This window comes from Ambystoma mexicanum, chromosome 3q (genome assembly GCF_040938575.1).
Source record: "Ambystoma mexicanum isolate Mex_15411 chromosome 3q, UKY_AmexF1_1, whole genome shotgun sequence".
Classification (NCBI taxonomy): Eukaryota; Metazoa; Chordata; class Amphibia; order Caudata; family Ambystomatidae; genus Ambystoma; species Ambystoma mexicanum.
In genome coordinates, this window is record NC_090926.1 from 345,508,285 (window position 1) to 345,522,629 (window position 14,345).

At 48.5% G+C, this 14,345-nt stretch overlaps 1 protein-coding gene across 4 annotated transcripts in view; it reads right to left on the reverse strand.

Moving 5' to 3' along the window:
• Window positions 1-14,345, reverse strand: part of LARP1 (La ribonucleoprotein 1, translational regulator) — a 1,174,773-nt gene that overhangs the window by 792,327 nt on the left and 368,101 nt on the right. The gene's annotated exons all lie outside the window — the stretch shown is intronic.

Consider the following 14,345-nt stretch of genomic DNA (forward strand, 5'->3'; position numbering starts at 1 on the left):
CGTAAGCTGCAACAAGGGAAGTAGAACTGCGGGGATGGATGGGAGGGTCGATGAGGAATACGTCGGAGGAACATCCCGTCGAATGAACGTTACAAGGTAAGAAGTAACTTGTTCTTCGAAGGGATTGGGTCCTCCGACGTATTCCTCATCTTAGATAGGCTCCAATAGCAGTATTCTATTATCGGAGGAGGGAGTACTGACTTCACGCTGTCTTCTATTGATGAATAGAATGCAGTACAGCCCTTCCAAACCTAGTCTCTTGACTGGAGGAGGAATCCAGATTGTAAAAACGTGTAAAGGTATGGACAGACGACCATGTAGCGGCCGCAAATATGTCTTTAACCGGCACGCCTCTTTTGAGGGCCGATGAAGCTGCAATACCTCTGGTCGAATGAGCCCTAAGGTTTTGAGGGGGCTCTTTCCCTGCCAGTTTATAACATTCCAGAATGGCTAGAATGATCCATCTGGAAATGGTCTGCTTAGTTATTGGTAACCCCAGCTTGTGACCTGTGTAACCTACACACAGCTGGTCTGCCCGTCTTATCCTGGCTAGTCTACTAATGTAAAAACTTAAAGCCCTCCTAGGGTCTAGTCTGTGTAACCTCTCTTCCTCTTTCCCCGGGTGAGGAGGAGGATAGAAAGATGGTAGGGTAATCTTCTGAGAGATATGGAATTCAGAAACCACCTTTGGGAGGAAATTAGGCTTCACTTGCAGGACAACTTTGTCTTTGTGAAAGATTGTATGAGGGGGTTTACAAGAAAGAGCTTGTAATTCGCTCACCCTTCTAGCAGATGTAAGTGCTATTAATAAAACAGTTTTAAGGGTAAGGAATCTTAACGAACAAGAATGGAGAGGTTCGAAAGGTGTACCCATCAGGAAAGTTAGTACTAAGTTTAAATCCCATAGGGGAACTTGGAATGGTCTTGTGGGATAAACATTGGTTAACCCCTTTAGAAAATGCATTACCAAGGGTAATTTGAAATAGGATGGTTCTTCCGCAGTACGCTTAAAGATGGATAGCGCTACAAGATAGCCCTTAATGGTGCCAACTTGAAGGCCTGAATTTGCCAAATATAGTAGGAAGGACAAAACCATTGGTGTACCACATGAAAATGGGTCTATATTCTGTTCTCTACACCAGCTGCAAAATCTGTTCCAACGGCAGCAGTACAAAGACTTTGTTGCTGGCCTCCTTGCCGAAAGCAACACCTCCATATCATCATCAGGGAGGTCCCAATCCTTGTACCTCAGCCGTTCAGAAGCCAAGCGTGAAGGTTGAGGGTTTTGATGTCTGGATGGAGAACCTGACCTCCCTTCTGTGAGAGTAGGTTCTCTCTGAGTGGAAGTCGAATTGGAGGGCAGATGGACAAGTCTAGAAGGTCCGGGTACCACGTTCTCCTGGCCCAATCCGGGGCAATTAGGATCATGGTTCGCCAGAATCTTCTCAACCTCCTGATCATTTGAGGAATGACAGGGACCGGTGGGAACGCGTGCAGAAGCGGAAACTCCCAGTCCACTATGAACGCGTCTCCCAGAGCTCCTCTGAGGAAAATCCCTTGAGCAGAACAGGTCTCATTTCCTGTTTAGGCTGGTGGCGAACAGATCTATCTGAGGGGTTCCCCAAAGGGCGAAGATCTCTTGAAGGACTTCCTGAGCTAGCTCCCACTCGTGGGAGACTGTTCTGCCTGCTCAGAGCGTCTGCTGTCAAGTTCTTCTCTCCGGCTAGGTGAACTGCCGATAGAGAGATTCCTTCTTGGATTGCCCAAAACCAGAGCTGCATCGCCTCTCTGCACAGGGGTAGTGATCCTACACCTCTTTTGTTGAGGTAATGCATGGCCACTGTGTTGTCCGTCATTATCAGGACGTTCTTCCCTTGTACAGCTGGCAGGAAAGCCTTCAACGCAAGTCTGATGGCTCTCAGCTCTAATAGGTTGATGTGTAGTCTGGACTCCGATGGAGACCAACGACCGCTGATGGTCAAGTCGTTGGCGTGGGCTCCCCACCCCGTGAGTGAGGCATCCGTGACTACTGTTATCTCCGGCCAGGGTTGCCAAAACTGTTCTCCTTTCAGAATGTTCTCCTGACAGGCCCACCACTGAAGGTCTCGAGCCACCCTGCCGGGAACCTGAAGATCTGTCATTCTCCCTGAGAATTGTGACCACTGAGTCCTCAGTGCCCACTGGAGGGATCTCATTCTCAGGCGAGCCTCTGGCACAAGGAAAATGCAGGATGCCATGAGGCCTAGCAAACTCAAAAAGTCGAAGGCTGGGAAACGTTGGGCATGCTGGAACTTGGTAACCATCTGTAGAATATCTTGAGCCCTCACCTCTGGTGGCGAGGCTTTTCCCAGGGAAGTATCCAGGATCGCTCCTATGAACTGGAGTCTCTGCGATGGTATCATTTGTGACTTCTTTAAATTGAGGGAGAAGCCCAGTCTGTGAAGGAAGTGGCACACGTGATTTAGCTGGATCTGAGCTTGCTCCGGAGAAACAGCCCTGATCAGCCAATCGTCCAGGTAGGGGTAGACGTGAATCCCTTCCCTCCTTAGACTTGCAGCCACTACCGACATTAACTTGGTGAAGACCCTCGGGGCGGAGGTCAGCCCAAATGGCAGCACTCGAAATTGATAAGTGAGCGTTGCCAATTGCGAACTCAGGTATTTCCTGTGTTTGAGATGGATAGGCACATGGAAATAAGCGTCCTGAAGGTCCAGAGATACCAACCAGTCCTGGAACTGAAGGGCCTGGAGGATCTGAGAAAGTGACCGTCTTGAATTTGTCTTTCCTGAGGAATTTGTTCAATTCTTGCAAGTCCAAGATGGGTCTCAGTCCTCCGTCTTTCTTCGGAATGAGAAAGTAAGGGGGGTACCAGCCCTTGTTCCTCTCCGCTACAGGTACCGGTTCTATGGCACCTTTCTCTAGCAGGTCCAAAATTTCCTGCAAGAGAAGCGGATCTGGAGCTTTCTGAGAGCTGATCCCCGGTGGATGACTGAGGTATATGTAGGAAAGGCAGGCAGTAACCTTGGGCGACTGTTTCCAATGCCCAAGCATCTGACGTGATAGCCTGCCATACCGCCAGATGTTGAGTCAACCTGCCTCCTACAGGTGTCCTGTGAGGGGAGTCCTGAGTGGTTTTGGGGCAGCTGTTGCAGATGGTAAAGAGGCACCTGCTGTTGCTGCGGCTTTAGAATATCTACCCCATCCACCTCGGGTAGTTCTTCTTTGACCCCTTTGAGCCGGTCGCCCTCTACCTCTTCCGAATGTGGAGTACAAGCGAAAGGACTTGCCCCTCGCAGAGGTTCCTGTGGGACGAAAAGGAGTCTGACGGATTGCAGCTCCTAGGGATTTTGCTGCAGCTTTTGAAGTTTGCAGTTTCTCTAAACTGTCATCCGCCTTTTTCCCTAACAAAGAAGAGCCATCGAATGACATGTTCAAGAGCCTGGCTTGCACATCTTGGGCAAAACCCGACTTTCTCAACCAAGCGAATCTCCTGGTTGATGTACTTGCCGCCATTGCTCTGCTGATACTGTCAGCCGAATCAATGCCCATCTGGAGGGATTCGCACATAGCGTCTTTACCGTCCTGTGTAATATTCAGGAACGCATCCCTTTCTTCTCCCTCTGGGATGCAGTCAGCCGCTGTAGAAGCACACTCCCAAAGTGTATGGCTGAACCTAGCAAGGGTGCAAGTAGCATTAACAGACTTTAACGCCATGCTACATGCTGAAAAGACTTTCTTTGCCATAGCATCATTTTTTATCGTCCCTGTCCTGTGGGACTGTAGGATAAGCCGTCTTGACATCGGTAGAGGATGCTGCTTGTACCACCAGACTTTCTGGGGATGGGTGTTTAGACAAAAACTCTGGGTCTGTGGAAGATACCCTGTACTTTGCAGACAGTTTTTTATTTACTGCTGGTATTACATCTGGGGTTTCCCAGTTTGTCATGATCTTTCTCTGAAGAGCTTTATGAAAGGGCACCACAGGATCCTCTTGTGGGCCTTTGTCAAGAATATCCGTGAGGTCATCTTGTTGGAAAGATTGTGAAGGTGCAGACCACCCCATGAATTCTGTAATCCTGGCCATTAAGGCTGTGTAGGGGGTTTCAGCATGCTCCCCCGGGTCTGGCTTAGCAAACTCCACCTCAGGGGAAGTGTCTAACCCACTTGCCTCATGTAAAGAATCATGAAGATCCTTTAATCTGCGCTCTTCAGAGGAAAATTCCTCTCTAACTGGGGTTACAGGTCCCTGTAACTCAAATGTGTCTTGTTCAGACAATTCACCCTCTTCTAAAATTGAGGATATAGTTCAATTGTTCTGAACTCAAAGGGAGTAAATCCCATTTCCAAGGCAGAGGGTGCCGAACTTGTCATTATTGGCCTCGAAAACGTTGTCGTCGACGGCTTCGAGCGTGGCGTCGAAAACAGAGGTGGAGGCCTCGAGGACCTCGACAGAATTGGAATTCTACTCGACAATATCGAAGCCATCGACGTCGAGGGCCTGGGGATAGTCACTGGATGTGTGGAAACCGTGACTTTTCTTGGCGTCGACGCCGGTGTCGAGTAGACAGACCCGTGTGTCGAAGGTCCCCTCGACAACGGCGTCGACGGAACCTTCGAGGAAGGTTTGGAGGTCATAGTCCTGCTCGAGGGTTCGAAACGCGCTCGAGGGGTTTCTTTCGCCGGGTACTGCGACGCGCGGCGTTTTTTGACCTTCGGGTCTTTCGACCAGAGCATCGCTCTCGGCAGTCTGCGAGGGGGTCGAGGCCGCTTTCTCGAAGACGATCATATTCTTTCGGAATTCCTCCCATTCAGCCCGGGAACTATGTTTCGTGGGGAAAGGGATTCTTTTTGGCGAAACAGAGGAAGAGGAAGACTGAGAAGGGGATCTTCGACATCTCCTCTTCGAGTGCTTCGATCTCGAGGAGTGATGAGACCCACTCCGAGACCTGGAGCGCGAATGGTGACGAGGAGAAGAATGTCTCGACTTCGTCGACGAAGAAGCAGCTTTAAAAGTCTTACCTTTCTCCAGCTTCCCCCTACGCTCCTTCAGGGCCTTAGCTGTCATGGACATACAGTCCTCGCATTCCGAACAATGGTGTTCAGCTCCCAAGCACCACAGACAAATTCTGTGAGGATCGGTCAACGACATCTTTTTCCAACAATCGACATTTTTTGAAGCCGGATCGAGGAGTTGTCGGTTCCGACGAGGAAGCCATCGAGTACGGATCGAATAACTCGAGGTAAATAGGATTATCTGACTAAGAACTGAGCAACGGTATTCCGAGGCACCAAGTAAGCGCGGAAAAACGGAACTGAGCAACGTGCGCTGCGCGCGGCCTTTATAGGCAGGATGACGTCGATACGGCGGCTGTCGAGGGACATCGACTCGAAGGACGTTGCCGCGCAGCGCCCTCTAGAGAAAAACTTTTCCGAGGCCAGCAGAGCTGGAAGGAGATATCTAAGATGAGGAATACGTCGGAGGACACAATCCCTTCGAAATTTATTTCTTGCGACGCAGGTGCACTGCCACCAAAGCCAACCATTTGGTGAACACCCTCAGGGCCTTGAACTTGTAGTGGTGTCCCTGAATGACAAAACATGAATTTCCAGTGTCTGCAAAGAATGGGGATGTGAAAGCAAGCATCTTGGGTCTCCAGGAAATCTTACTCAAGCCGGTTGAGCACGTGAAGCAGTGACCCCATCCTAACATTTGGGATTCGAGGAATCTTGAGGCTTTGCATGTCTAAAATGGGTCTCTACCCTCCCGACTTCTGTGCTAGAAGGTACCTGGAGTACACCCTGGAAGCCCGGAAGGGCTGAGGGACTGGTTCCATTGCCCCTTTGCTTAGCATGGCATGAAACTAGCAGCTGTGCCATGTGCTCTTCGTGTCGTGGGACAGGAGGGATGATCGGGCATATTTCCTGAAATTGCAAAGTGCACCCCTACTGAAGGACATTAAGCACCCATTTGTTTGTGGAGATCTTTCAGCACAGAAACACATTGCAATAACCGGCCTCCCAATGCGGTGCAGAAGTTGGCAGGCCTTGCAAATTTATTTAGAAATCCCACTAAACCTGCAGGGCATTTTTCCTGCGTTCACATACTCTAAGAAAAATGCACTTGCCCCATGGTTACGGATGACAATATTTACAAGTGTTATCTGCAAAATGGAGTATGTCAAGATAAGCAAACTTCATATTTGGTGCAATGCTGCCACCCAAGAGGCTAGTCATGAACAGTGAGTATTTTATTTACCAGCTACTGCAATCAAAGTTGGTTTGCAGTAAATGTCAAGTAAAAGTTTTATACTCGCCAGCAAATTATAGTACCATGCAAATAGTCTCCCTTCATAAAATGTACATACTAATGCAAGTGGGCTAGTAGATCTTGCACGCCTTGGTGGGGGTGCAGGTTCTGGGCCAGTTCAGGCTTTCAGCATATGCATCCTGATTGGGGGGGGGCAACTGTTGGCACACCCCGAAGCCTGTGAGCATCCCCATGAGCCTCCTGGGTGGTTGAAAGGGAAAGTGGCGATAGGGTGGGGCAAACCCCTAGGAGGATCTTCAGACTCCCTTAAAAGGAGAGAAAGGAAGCACTCTTCAGCTGAAGTGCCCAAAGAAGGGACCGTTAGTGTTTACGGTCTGTAGTCTCGCGTCGACCGCCTTTCCAACGAGGTTGTCAGCATCGAATGGCATGTCGACACCTTTGCCTGCACATCCGTGTGGAAGTTTGTGACCTTGAGCCAACCCTGGCTGCAGAGGGCCACTCCATTTGTCCACCTGGTGAAAGCCCAAATCAGCAAATAAGTTCGACTGCATGCTCAAAGGCGACCTCCCCTTCCTGGCACAGGACCAGTGCTTTGGCTTCGTCATCCAGCAGAAGTTCAGGATGGCCCCCCAACTTTTACCATAACAGTCATACATCAAGCAAATAGAGAGCATTCGCTACCTTGATGAAGATGCTGCTTTCGTGATGCACTTTTCCGTTGCTTCCAGCTTTTTATCCTCTTGCTCCGGAGGACGCAGATTAGGTCGAGGACCGTATCATACTGGCGGCCAAGACCGAGTCTGCCAAAGGCCGTCACCTGAGGCACTTTGGAGCAGAGTCTGGTACCTGGTACTTCTTCAAGCAGTCCCTTTTCGCATGAATGTTAGGGGTCTTCATGGCCAACAGACCAACCTCTTAAATGTCATCCAACAGGGGGATGGAAACAATGATCTCTAGAACTCCCCTCCCTCACCCCCCTTCAAAAAGCAAGGCTTTTCGTTTCCTCAGGCACAATGTTTAATAGCTTTGCTGCCTTCAAGATCATGGAGTTCAACTATCGAGCTGGTCGGGCGGCGAGACCCTGGAATGCACCTAGATATCGATCGGGGGTTCCCCATCCACAGGAACGTAATAAAAAACTTATCCATGCCTTGGGTACCGGTTGTGACCGTATCAGTATGTGTCTACCAGTAATGGCCAAGGGGCATGGGGGCTCATGAGGCGGCGTCAGCTGAAATAGAGGTGGCCTGAGAGGACTCCTTGTTGGAATAGGAACAGCAGGTAGCCGCTACTGGATCTACGCCACCAGGGTATGCAAAGTTGACAAACTGTCCCAAGATATAACCCTTGGTGCAGGCGCTCAGCCCTGAAGTGAAGTGCTAAAAGGATGAGATGCTGCCCCTTGCTGAGGTATTGGCATAATGGGATCAGTCTCCCCTTGACCACTCTCCTGGTCAGAGTAAAATCCTGTTCAGGTGCTCCTCCAAACTAGGAGTGTGTTGGCAACAACCTGGGAGGTCCCAGAGGGGCCAGCGTGAAAAGTGGTGTGGCCTTGGTGGGTCTAGGTAGGAGGTCTAAGCTAAGGCATATCCCTCACCAAATCCGAGCCGTTATGTTATGCTAAATGTACTTGTATAGTGCACCGTCAGGCGCTCTGGCAGATCTGTAAACCGGAAGGACGAGTAGGGTTAGTCAGGAGGAGGGGAGATGGAGTCGGTGAAGTGATGTGCTGTTGGCAGCTTCAGCTTGGTATGCACGGAGTGCTGGGCTTCGGTGCTAAAATCGGATCGGGCGAGACCTCGAGTGCTGTACGTGATATTTAAGTGTTGTTGATGCGGTGTGGTAAAGTGCGTGCGGATTACTGGGAGAGAGATGGTTGTGTGGCTTAAGTATGCAGACGATTGAGGGTTGGGTTGGTGGGGTCTGTGTCCCGATTCAGGTACTACTGATTCCATTAGAGTTGTATCCCTGTGGGTTGGGTTGAAGCGGTTCCTCGTGGGCCGACTCGCTTTGCTGGTGCTGTGCCGACCCCGCTGTATCATAGTGATTATTGTTTGGCTTGATAGGTGCTTCTGAACATTTCTTCAGGTGTGGAACTGGGTTGGTAATATCTCCATTCTCTTGATAGAGAGCGACTGGTCAGCTGAGGTTTTGAATGGTTCTGGGCCAGAGTGGTGTGGATCTGGCCTTCTATTGCTTCCGACTTGGTGAGCCTGTGTATTCAGTTCGTTTTCTCCTGTCATGACTTTCCGTTGGTTCTTTGGATTCTGTGGGTTGAGCATCCTTGGGGCTGTTTAGCTTTAGTATGTGTGATGGGGCATTGTGCTTCCCGCTGTGTAGTAGGTGGACAGTGTGTAATGATGAAACATTGTTTCTCACCCACTGGATTGGGGCTCGTAGTGTGGTGCTTCCTTTACCTCCGTCTGTTGACCTTAGGTCTGTTGGGAATGGCTATAGTTTAAGGTCATGGCCCTCTTGGTTCGTCCTAGTGTTTGTCTTTGTCTTGCTATGTATACGGTATTTGTACGTATCGCGGCTGTTTCCCAGTTAGTCGTGTAGTATGTCGGATATTTTCCTGAGGGTTTTTACCATTGATGGCTTGGATGCGGGTCTCTCTAAGTTTGTGGATGTTTTAGTTGTGTGCGTGCCCCTGTGGCTGGTCTTTCTAGTTACGACAAGAACCATGTTTTCAGTAGTTCCTGAACAGTAGGTGGTTTCTAGTGTTACGTATGTACTTTGGAAGGACGTTCAATGTTTTCGGGGCTTGGTGCGAGAAGGAGGATCCGCCATGCTTTTTGTTGTAGGTTTTCGGTTCCAGACGGATGTCGATGCTGGATCTGAGCATTCTTGGTGGTTGATGTAGACGCAGTTTGTCTCAGGAACTCGGCGCCTTTGTTGTGTACCGCTCTGTGCATGATGCATTGTTTTGCATTTTATTTGTTTTAGCCAATGTAGTGTTTTCAGCGCTGGTGTGGTGTGTTCTCGTCGGGGTTGTTTCAGAAGCAGTCTGGCTGCTGTGTTTTGAATGTTTTTTTTTTTAAAGTCGTTCCGGCATGCCCAAGTATGGGCTGTTGGCATAGTATACTTGGGATATGACTAAGGCGATGATGGTGGTTGGTTTGTTGGTGAACGATAGGAATGGTAGGATCCTCTTTGCCGCTCGCAGGAGGAAGCTTTTCTTGAGAAGTGCGTTTACTTGAGGCTCCAGCGTGAGATTGTAAAAAAAAAAACTGGGGGTCCTGATGAACAATCAGAGGGTGCTGGGGTTGTCCAGAGTTCCCTTGGCCAAGGAATGAAGTGGTTTTTTCCTCCATTTTTTGTGACGATTATTTCTGTTTTGCCTGGGTTGATTGAGGCAGTTTGAGTTCATCCAGAGGAATACATCGCAGAGGCAGTTTTCTCGCTTGTTTATTTCCGGGTTGTCTTGTATTTTGAAGATTTGTGCATCAGCATAGTTGTAGCAGGTGAGGCCGTGGCTTTTGATGATAATTAGATACAGGTAGATGTTGACGAGTAGCGGGGAGAAGGAGGATTCTTGTGGTACGCCACAGGTGGAATCTCTCGGGCTGGATTCTATGGGTTTCACCCATACGGTTTCCGTTCAGTTTGTTAGGAAAGATTTGATCCATAGTAATGCGGTGTCCGTTATTCCCAGTCCTAATCTTATTAGGAGTCAGTCGTGGTTAACTGTCGAATGCTGCTGATAGGTCTAGGAGTATCAAGACAGTGCGGTTGTCAGAGTCTGCGTTCATTTTTAGATTGTCCCATATTGAGAGTAGAGCGGATTCCGTTCCTCTCATTGGCCTGAAGCCAACTTGTGCTTGGTCTAGTAGGCCGTGCTCTTAGTCTTTGCTCGAAACATACATGTACAAAATGACCCGTTTGGCTGTGTACGGGATGTTGGAGATGGGTCGGTAGTTGGAGGTCCTCTACGTTTCCCGCTGTATCTTTCATTAGTGGCCTGATGTATGCAGTTTTGAAGGCTTGTGGCACTTTCTAAATTGCGATGGAACTGTATGTTGAGGATGTTCCTGTCATTCCAGGGGTGTTCCTGGTTTAAGCATCGATTTGTATACATCTGGCGGGCAGGGGTCTTCGGGAGACCCCGAGTTATTGCTTTCATTCACCATTTTGACTAATGTCTCTGATATTTCTGGAAAGCCTCATAGTTTCTTTGTGTGTTGGTGGGGATAGTTGTCAGATCATTCTACTTTGTATGGTTTGTTGCAGGCTGGTTACTGTTTCTGAAGTGGTCAGCAAGTTTCGTGGATGGAGTTGGTGTTACATCCGAGGGTTTTTGATTTAGTTTATGATTTTGAAGAGTTCTTTATGGGTGTTTGGTGCTTCAAAGATTTGGTTGTCCTAGTGTTTCCTCCTTGCTTTTTGTATTTCCTTTTTGAATGCATGCTTGTGTTGTAGGAATTCATTTTTTCGCACTGTCGTTTTGTTTTCTCCAATCAAGTTCTAGTCTTCAGTTTTTCCTTTTCATGGTGCCGAGTAGTTGGGTGAACCATTTTGCCATTGCGCGTTTGTCAGAAGGAGTGAAGGGTTTTTCTTTGACGATGTGGCCTATAGTCGTTCTAATCCAGGTATGCAGCAGGGCTACTTTTTTGTCCAGGTCATCTTCCATGAATGTTTGGTGTGCTTTGCTAAACTCCAGGAGTTGAATTAAGTTGGAGTTTTTGATGGTTCTCCAATTTCTTTTCATTGTGTTCAGTGTTTTGTCTGGTTGACTGTTGGGGTGGTCATTTTGATTACGAAGGGGATGATGAGATAGTCGATCCAGGTTATTTGAATTGGGGGTGCTGTGGCGAGTAGTTGGTTTGCGAAGATTGCATCAAGTGTGTGCCCTGCCGAGTGGGTTGCTCCTTTGACTAGTTGTTGCAGATTCATTGCTGCTAGTTGCCTGGTTAGCGGTTGTGGCTTCTTCAAACCAGATGTTGAAATCTCCAAGGACTATCGGGTGATTGTGTTTGATGGCTAGGACAGTGATTGCTTCTGTGAAGGTTTCTACGAAGGTTGCATCATAGTTTGGTGGTCTATATATTAGTATCAATTTCAGGTTTGTTGTGGGGCTTACTGTTAGAAGTATGAATAGGGATTTGCATTTATCTATGTTTCGTGGGTCCTCCAATTTGATATCCAGGTGTTCTTTGTGAATGATTGCCAGGCCTACCCCCACCCCTTTTTGGTTTTTCTATTTGCTTTGACGCATTTGAAGTACTCAGGCAGGCAGTTGAGGGTGATCTTGTAGCCTAGCCATGTTTGTTACAAACATGATGTCAATCACTCCGTCGCAGGGCAGATTGTATATTTCAATGGCATGTTTGGACATTGACCTTGTATTGATGATGTTGCAGTGGATCCTTTTGGTGTGGTTTTGCTTGTTAGTAGTTCCTTGTTTTGGTGTGTGGTTGGTTGCGGTGCATCGTTATTAGCGTTGATTGGGGTGGATGAGGATCAGCGAAGGCTACATATTCATTGACAGTCTTCTAGATTGAAAGCTTGACTGTTCAATGGTGGTGCTTCTCTATTTATGCCGGTTAGGTGAAGGTCCTGAAGGCTTCATTGAATTGGTCAGTTAGGTTGATGTTTGGGTTGCTGGATGTTAGATAGTCATAGTTTCGTCCGGTGTGGGTGTTGGAGTCATTCTGTTCTTGTGATGTATGGGGTGATGGGGGTCAGAGTTTATACACTCTTCTTGGGTGCTCCTGTCTTTCCTGGTTGTCTGGCTATTCTTTGTGCATCTTGGTGTTGTTGGGGTATCCTGGTTCAGGGGTGGTTACGAGTGAAGGTGTGAGAAGGATTTTTCCCTTTGGAAGATTTCTGGTCATTACGGTTTTTGGTGGAGTTTCCTCCATTTTCAGTTGTTGCTTTGGTGGTAGGTTGGAATTGTGAGTCTGCCCTGTGCAGCCTTGTCTTGTGCCCTTTCTCGGTGTCCCTTCCTGGTCCGGGGCATTTCGGTGTTCTGTGCCGAGGTGCCGGATGAATGGTTGGCTGCAGTGTTTTAGTGTTTTGTGATGGCAGTACTGGGGTTTGTGTTGGTGGGCTAGGGTGCTTTTTTTGTGCTGGTTCTTCAGGTGGGTTTGTGTTTCCTCGGAGCGTTGTCCGGGGGAGGGGGGGGGGGGGGACGTTGGGTGGTGGTGGTGGCGAGAGTGTAATACAAAGTTCAGTGGCTGTCTATGTAGGTCTCTCGGAAAAGGCGAGGGTGGTTGAAACTATACCATCACGGTCTGGTCCTCACTAGGAGTATGGTAAGGTGAAGTTTGTGCTTGAGACTAAGTCGGACTATGTTCTAGAGTCGCGTATGGTAGGGGGGACTAGGAGTTGTAATCCTTACGATGCAAATTCTGGGAGCAGAACTTCTGCTAGATTTGGGGGACATGTAGTGTGGGAGAGAGGCCTATCAATGCAATCTGAGTATCATACAATGCAATTTGGGAACAAATGTAGCATGCTTGTCTATAAGCGGGCTAGGCTTCCAGGGTGGAGCGATTGCTCTATCCCATCTAGGCCATGACTGGAACCTGCAGAGCAGGAATAGGTCGTCATTGACAGGACTGCATGATGGAGGTCTAGCCATTGAGGATACTCTGGGTGTGGTAACTGTCAGTGGTGACAGTGGACGAACCCCTTGGTGGGATGAAAGCTGTTGAGGAAATACAGTCTTCGTAGACTAAGTCAACAAGGTACTAGTTAACGGAGTAGTCAGCTGGAGAAAACAACGGCCCTGATCAATGAGGTATTAGACAAGGCCTGTGTCGACGGAGCCGCTAGTATGCCCTTGGACATGCCCTTTAACTAGGCCTCATGTTTCGCTGATGGCAGCAGCGATTTCCTTGCAGATGGAACCTGTCCGCTTGCCAGTAGGTGAACGGTCGACAGACCCGGCAGTGAGAGCGTGGGATGATTTCGCCTTCTTTGGGATCTTCCCCAGGGAAGCATCCTCAAAGGATCTCAAACTGTCAGAGGGAGCACACTCTTTGGACCCGCCGGCATTGGCAGGACTATGCCCGGAGGCAGAGTCAGGCATTCCCATTCCTTGATCCATGCCACTAACAGCCTGATAGACAAAAGAGGGACACAGGAGCAATAGGAGACCACCGAGCATTGGGAACCACTGCGGACATCCTGAATTATGAATTTAACTACGTGTTGGGCTACCTCCAAAATGAAATGACAAGCACCTAAAAAGGATTGTAAACCGTGATCCGGAATATGAAGGAGATCTTGTTGGTTTTGAAACAAGAACAGTTATTAACATGCTAGCAACCCAAGAACAGTGCACAGAAATAAAGTCTTGTGACAGTGAATAGCGAGGACGACGCCATCCGAGTATTGCAGAGCCGACTAAGAAGGCATTTAAAATTAAGACATAGATCACAAGAGGAGGCTCTCTTGAACGTATGAATTACTAACAAAGTTACTCACAGTAGTGACTATGTTGCTCCTAGTCCAGTGTCTCCTTTCCTCCATACTTGTGGGACATTCCGTCCTTCGGGACGGGACCGAGAACTTTTCCAAAAAGCATAAATTATCGCCAGGACTGACCATTTCAGCAATAAGAGTACTTCGAGGGGACGGCAAGCGTATGGAGGAAAGGGGACTATGCACTAGAAGAAAGATAGTCACTACAGTGAGTAACTGTTACGCTCCTACATCCCGTCCCCTTTCCTCCATACTTGTGGGAGATTCCAAAGCACTCCTCACAGGTAATACAGGTGGATAGAAATTAATTACTGAAGGAGAACAGCCAGACCGAATTGAGCATCGGCCCTGGAGCTCTGGTCCAAGCACTAATGCTTAAAAAGAAAAACTGATGGTAGACCCACGTAGCCACATTGGCAATGGTCTCCCAGGGAGCATACTTTTGGAAGGCAACAGCAGCCACTTTGCCCCGTACAAGATGGAGGTTGAAGGCGCCCTGAATGGTATAGGCCTCTGAGATACATGAGGCAATCCATCGGGAGAGGGAAACTTTTGAAGAGGGTTTCTGAACGTAAGAAAGTTGGGAGGAGACCCAGAGTTCAGTTCTGTCCAGATAGAACTTCAGAGCTCGTCCGACATCAAGATTGTG